This window comes from Schistocerca cancellata, chromosome 5 (assembly GCF_023864275.1).
Source record: "Schistocerca cancellata isolate TAMUIC-IGC-003103 chromosome 5, iqSchCanc2.1, whole genome shotgun sequence".
NCBI lineage: Eukaryota > Metazoa > Arthropoda > Insecta > Orthoptera > Acrididae > Schistocerca > Schistocerca cancellata.
Window position 1 is genome coordinate 560,303,014 of NC_064630.1, and position 7,785 is coordinate 560,310,798.

Consider the following 7,785-nt stretch of genomic DNA (forward strand, 5'->3'; position numbering starts at 1 on the left):
CTCCTGTACAACTACACAACTGAGGCAAATATCTGGAAACAAGTACACAACTGGCCATTAAAATTGCTACACCAAGAAGACATGCAGATGATAAACGGGTATTCGTTGGACAAATACATTATACTAGAACTGACATGTGATTACATTTTCAAGCAATTTAAGTGCATAGATCCTGAGAAATCAGTACCCATAGCAACCACCTCTGGCTGTAACAACGGCCTTGATACGCCTGGGCATTGAGTCAAACAGAGCTTGGATGGCGTGTACAGGTACAGCTGCTCATGCAGCTTCAACACGATACCACAGTTCATCAAGAGTTGACTGGCGTATTGTGACGAACCAGTTGCTCGGCCACCATTGACCAGACGTTTTCAAGTGGTGAGAGATCTAGAGAATGTGCTGGCCAGGGCAGCATTCGAACATTGTCTGTATCCAGAAAGGACCGTACAGGACCTGCAACATACGGTCGTGCATTATCCTGCTGAAATGTAGGGTTTTGCAGGGATCGATGGAAGGGTAGAGCCACTGGTCGTAACATATCTGAAATGTAACGTCCACTGTTCAAAGTACCGTCAATACAACAACAGGTGACCGAGACGTGTAACCAATGGCATCCCATACCATCACGCCGGGTGAGACGCCAGTATGGCGATGACGAATACACGCTTCCAATGTGCGTTCACCGCGATGACGCCAAATACGGATGCGACCATCATGATGCTGTAAACAGAACCTGGATTCATCCGAAAAAATGACGTTTTGCCATTTGTGCAACCAGGTTCGTCGTTGAGTACATCATCGCAGGCGCTCCTGTCTGTGATGCAGCGCCAAGGGTAGCCGCAGCCATGGTCTCCGAGCTGATAGTCCATGCTGCTGCAAACGTCGTCGAACTGTTCGTGCAGATGGTTGTTGTCTTGCAAACGTCCCCATCTGTTGACTCAGGGATCGAGACGTGGCTGCACGATCCGTTACAGCCATGCGGATAAGATGCCCGTCATCTCGACTGCTTGTTATACGAGGCCGTTGGTATCCAGCGCGGTGTTCCGTATTACCCTCCTGAACCCAACGATTCCATATTCTGCTAATAGTCGTTCGATCTTCACCAACGCGAGCAGCATTGTTGCGATACGATAAACCGCAATCGCGATAGGCTACAATCCGACCTTTATCAAAGTCGGAAACGTGATGGTACGCATTTCTCCTTCTTACACGCGGCATCACAACAACGTTTCACCAGGCAACGCCACTGCTATTTGTGTATGATAAATCGGTTGGAAACTTTCCTCATGTCAGCACTTTGTAGGTGTCGCCACCGGCTCCAACCTTGTGTGAATGCTCTGAAAAGCTAATCATTTGCATATCACAGCTTCTTCTTCCTGTCGGTTAAATTTCGCGTCTGTAGCACGTCATCTTCTTGGTGTAGCAATTTTAATGGCCAGTAGTGTATCTTAAGGAAATGTAACTTATCCACGAAAGAAGTTGCTTACAAGGCGCTTGTTGGTCGTTTCTTATTTCACATCACACTGAGACCCTTACCAACTAGGACTAAGGTAAGACATAGAAAAGACCCAACGAAGAGCAGCGCATTTCTTCACGGGATGGTCTAGTCGACGCGAGAACGCTATAAAGACGCTGAATAAACTCCAGTCGCAGACGCTACAAGAGAGGCGTTGTGCTTCACAGAGGTTTTTGCTATTGAAATATCAAGAGAGTACTTCCCGGAAAGATTCGGATAACGTATTAGTTCCACCCACATACATGTCGCAAAATGCCCACGACAAGAAAGTTCGAGACATTGGAGCCAATACAGAGAGGCTTACGGACAGTCATTCTTCGCATGCGATATTTGCAAGTGGAACAGGGAAAGGGTTACCTGTTAGTGGTACCGAAGGTACTCTCCGTCACACACCGTCAGGGGGCTTACTGTGTATTGATGTAGATGTAGTGTAGTTCTACTTAAAGAAACAAAGTTGATTCCGATAATCTCGGATATTAATGAAGTTGCGAGAACGTGATGCTGTTTGTTTCCTGTTCCACTAGTCACTGTTTGTGTCGGTGAAAACACCTTACATACACAGAAATTAAGTGGTGACCTTATCATGTTATGTTGCACTGAGGGGTTCCTTTGAAAGGGTATGACCGACTTTCCCCACCCTTCCCTAATCCGATGGGACGGATGACCTCTCTGTTTCGTCCCGTCCTCCAAATCAACCAACCTGAGTGAAGTGTGCAACTTAACAGCGATTAATTCGACATTTGTGATTCTAAATCAAAAGAACGAATTAAATTTACTCTTTAACTCAGAAGAACTTTTTTAATATACTCGCCATGTACCTTTACTAGCATGCAGAAAGTAGGATCAAGGAATACTTCTATTCCTAACGTTTCGTCCAATATTACGTTGGACATCCTCAGAGGTATGGCTGGTCCTGTTGAGTCCTGCCGACTGACTGTCGGTCTGTAGGACTCAACAGGACCAGCCATACCTCTGAGGGTGTCCAACGTAGTATTGGACGAAACGTTAGGAATAGAAGTATTCCATGGACCACGGCCACATAACCCGGAAGAATTATCAACAATAGTACCATCCGGTCGTGAAAGCCTTCATTGTATGATTAGGATCAAGGAAACTGTAAAAACATCATTCTCTTTCATTAAATAAAATTGCCATAAGTAGGAGGTACCTTTGTTGTTGAATAATAACTACACATTGGTCCCTTCAGTTACTCGAAGTACACTGACGCACCATACTTGTAAATATTGTAAACAAACCACCGCCGAACACTAACACATCAGCTGCCAATTTGAACTACAACGCGGATTACGGTTCTCGACCAATCAGAACAAAACACATTTCCGGTGCACGTCGTATAAATGTGGTTTGTAAATCTGTTCATTTCAGAAATATATTTATTTACTACGTGGGAAACCAAATTCTGTGGAACATTATCAGTACCCAAAGTGAATAGGTGCACATGTCGGTACTCTTCTAAAAATAATGAAAAAAAATTGTGCGGAGATATGTGGCGTAAACGCGCATATTTATATGTTGGTGCTTTTGTAGCGAAAATGTTGTCGTAGATTGACAAATTATAATATTGCAAGTGCAATAACATTTTATTTTATAGAGGAAACAGGTATTGCATTACTTTTACAGTTGAGAGCCTCATCTTTTTTCACAGTCTCTTTCAAAAATCTTCACATGTTTTGATACAATTTGCTGTCGACTAGAAAAAAAATCAGTTAAAACTACCTGTATAATTGTGTATCGTTGTTACCTGTTTATAATCTGCCAGTAGCCGTTGCACCATACATAAAACAAATATGCAAATTTTCTCTTTCGCTGTTACCTTTTGTTTGGTTGTGGCCTTTTCCCTTGTCTTGGAGGGGGACGGCATGTTAATCTGGATTCGGCAAAGTCAGTGCTAGACGATCGCAGGATGCACATCGTGTAGTTCAAAATGTTCGAATGTGTGTAAATTCCTAAGGGGCCAAACTGCTGAGGTCATCGGTCCCCAGACTTACACACTACTTAAACAAACTTAAACCAACTTACGCTAAGGGCAACACAGACACCCATGCCCGAGGGAAGACTCGAGCCTCCGACGGGAAGGGCCGCGCAATCCGTGACTGGGCGCTTCAAACCGCGCGGCCACTCCGCGCGGCTTCATGTTGTCACCCAATACCACTTCCACGCTGACACTGATTTTGTTTACCGTTTCTGTGTCAAATGTTACCCGATGTGAATGTGTTAGAAAGTTTCCGGAATATTTGTGAATACTGTAACCAAGGTGGAACACCCCGAAGTTCTTCTAGTCAGAAGTGGGAAACCACCGAAAAATTACATCCAGTCTGGGCAGCGTACTACCTCTCATCGTCGATCAGCTGCGCCCAGTGGATTCGATCCGGAAGCGGCGTACCTTCCCTAATCTCGAAACCAGCGTGCTAACGCGGGCGGCTATCCGGGCGTCAGTAGGCTGATAACTGAAGTTTCTAAATTGTTAGCTTGGTGAATAACGTCATAGCGTTCCTATTTTGGATGTTGGTATTCCGGTTGCTATGGGTTTATTGATCGATTGTAATTTTTTATTTGTTGCTATTTGAGTTTACGTAACATCATTCCGTCATTTTGAGATAGTGAGTGAAGCTGTGGACGCCAGAAAATGGAGTGCCATGTGGAGAAAGCGGAACATTTACGTCATATTCTTCTGCTTCAATCCAATAGACGGGTGAGAGCAGCAGTGGTAGCCAGAAATATTTGGCCATGTGTGGGAAGAATGCAGTTGGACAAAGCACGCAAGAAAACAGTGTTCTCGTTTCAAGGAGGAACGTTTTGATATTAGTAACCGTCGACCTTCTAGAATGAATTCGCGGTTTGAACATATTAATCTACAACGATCCACGTCAGTATACTCGAGAACTTACAGATGTGATGAACTGTGATCATTACGCCATCGTGCGACATTTGCATGCAATGGGGAAGGTTAAAAAATCGGTGGTATGGGTACCGTATGCTCTAACATCACAAAAAACCGCTGGTGGCCAGAAGTGCATCTCTGCTTGCGCGTCATCAATTGGCTCATGAACAACACCGACCATTCCGATCCTGTATCTTTACTACTGATGATTGATGCTGTCTGTATGCTAACATAATGAAAAGAAAGGAGTGGTTGAGCCCAAACGAAGCAGCAACTGCCCTTACAAAGGCCTGGGCGCATCCAAGAAAGATGGTGTGGTGTAGTTAAAAATGGTTCAAATGGCTCTCAGCACAATGGGACTTAACATCTGTGGTCATCAGTCCCGTAGAACTTAGAACTACTTAAACCTAACTAACCTAAGGACATCACACACATCCATGCCCGAGGCAGGATTCGAACCTGCGACCGCAGCGGTCACGTGGATCCAGACTGAAGCGCCTAGAACTGCACGGCCACACCAGCTGGCTGTGGTGTAGTACGACTTACCTTCATAAGGGGTAACCGTGTGATGCTGCTACACGATAAAGCCAGCCAGCATTCTGCTAGAGTATAGCAAAAAGAAACAAAAAGAAAAAAAATATACTACAGAGTTGTTGGGTTTGTTTGTAAATCATCCAACACCCACCTTATTCATCTTGTGTCCTTAGATTTTCACCTTTTCCGCTCTCTATCGAACAGTCTTCAAGGAACCTCCTTTCCGGATGAAAATGCGCTCCAAATATGGCTCAACGAGTTCTTCGCCTCAAAACCACGTAATTTCTACAGGTGCGGAATCGGAAAGTTACCCCAGCGTTGACAGACTGTTGTAAATATTGAAGGAGAATATATTATGTAAGTAGGCTGTTTACCGAGCGAGGTGGCGCAGTGGTTAGACACTGGACTCGCATTCGGAAGGACGACGGTTCAATCCCGCGTCCGGCCATCCTGATTTAGGTTTTCCGTGATTTCCCTAAATCACTCCAGGCAAATGCCGGGATGGTTCCTCTGAAAGGGCACGGCCGACTTCCTTCCCCATCCTTCCCTAATCCGATGAGACCGATGACCACGCTGTCTGGTCTCCTTCCCCAAACCAACCAACCAACCAAGTAGGCTGTTTAGGTTTTTATGTTGGCAATGCCACGTAGCGTTCTTTATGAAAATCACTGACTGTGCTATGTGCAGTCTGTGGCTGGTTTGCATTGTTGGGATATTCGCTATTGCAGTGTTGGGCAGTTGGATGCGCACAGCGCGTAGCGTTGTGCAGTTGGAAGTGAGCCGCCAGCAGTGGTGGATGTGGGGAGAGACATGGCGGAGTTTTGCGAGCGTACGATCTGGACGTGTGTCCGTCAGAAAAAGGAAATTTGTAAGACTGGATGTCATTAAATGATATATACATATTATGACTTTTGAACGCTATTAAGGTAAATACATTGTTTTTTCTCCATCAAAATCTTTCATCTAACTATGCCTATCAGTGCCTTCAGTAGTTAGAATCTTTTATTTAGCTGGCAGTATTGGCTTACGCTGTATTGCAGTAGTTCGAGTAACGAAGATTTTTGTGAGGGAAGTGATTCATGTGTAGGGATTATTGAAAGTCAGATGTTAGATTGCATTGAGCTAAAAAAAAAAAGTGTGTCAGTTTACTGTTGACCAGGATAAGTAAAGAGAGAAATGTCTGAGTACCTTCAGGTTTGCTCAGCTGTTTGAAAATCAAATAACGTAGAGGTTCTACAGCACTGTCATTTATGAATTTTTCTAAGGGGATGTTTCAATTGTTGATGACTTAAGCCTCCGTTATTTGTACCTTTTTTATTTATTAAACTTAGGGGAAAACGCTACGGACTTATGCACCAATCTAATACAATGCTTGGATGCACCAATGCAACAAAATTTAGCCTCAAATGCTTTATTTTCTTCAATCTGTGGTGCTGTCACCTCTCTATCGAACTCAAACACAAGAATACGTCGGAAATATTCCGTTTTCTGCACTTGACACTCAATTTCCTGGCGTCCACAGCTCCAGGCAGTATCTCCAAATGACAGAATGACAGTGTGTAAACTCAAATAGAAACAGTGAGCTACAAATAAAAAGTGACAAGCGATAAATAAACCCGTAGCAACAAGCAAAACAAAAATACCACGGCCGCTCGGGATTAGCCGAGCGGTCTAGGGCGCTGCAGTCATGGACTGTGGGGCTGGTCCCGCCGGAGGTTAGAGTCCTCCCTCGGGCATGGGTGTGTGTGTTTGTCCTTAGGATCATTTAGGTTAAGTAGTTTGTAAGCTTAGGAACTGATGACCTTAGCAGTTAAGTCCCATAAGATTTCACATACATTTGAACAAAAACACCACAACCTTATGCACCAACCTGATAATTTAGAAACAGCAGTTATCAATGACAGGTACTGAATGACGAGAACGAGCACGAGCACATTACGTGTTAAACATTTAAATATATTGAAAAAGCTAAAAAAGGAGGGGGTGGGGGTAGTAATCACATTTACGAACATCGATGTAGGTGGTCGAGAGATGGTAACAGAACTTTGAGCAAAATATGAGTTTCGAACTAATTAAACGTTTGAAATATATAGAACAAAATTAACGTGAACAGCAGCTCGTGATAATTACTAGCGGCTGGTAAGCGCAGAAAGATAAATCTAGTAACAATAATCCCCACTGAATTGGAGGATATAAGACGAGTCGGAAATAAAGTTCGCTAGAGCAGATGGCGCCGGCCGTGGGGATTTGAGATGAGTGGCGCAAAGAGAATGAGAAGGCGAGCGAAGATTGAGCGAGCAGCCGCGCTGTCAGGTGGTATAACTCGGAGCTAGGGCCCAGCCAGCCACCAGCCGGCCCGGCGTGGTGAATGATGAAGCGGCTCCTTTCATCCGCCGCGGAGAGCAGCGGGGTAGCACTTGCCAGCCACTCGCCACTCCGGGCTCGTGCTGCTCTCTGCCGCTAATGGCAGCGTGTACGTCTGTGTGGGTGCGTGTCAGTGCTTGATGGATGGCAGTGATAGCAGGCCGCTTCTTCCGAACAGCCAAGTGAGCTGAGTGGATACCCCTTCATCCACCCAAAAAAAGGAAAAAAAGGAGAAAAACGAAGAGGAACGCTGCTCGGTGCGTGACGAGTTGTAGTGTAAGGTAAGCTGCCCGCTCTCTTTTGGCAGGCGTATGTTACATCAAGTAGAGGTTCCTTTGTCAGGTTACCTGTTTTCAAGCTTTTGACGGAAGAATGATCATAAATTGTAAACCTTAGAGAGAAAAAAACGAAAAAGATGGTAAAAGTGGACAGGTGCCAGGCAGGACAGAGAAAACGTAGTGTTATGAGA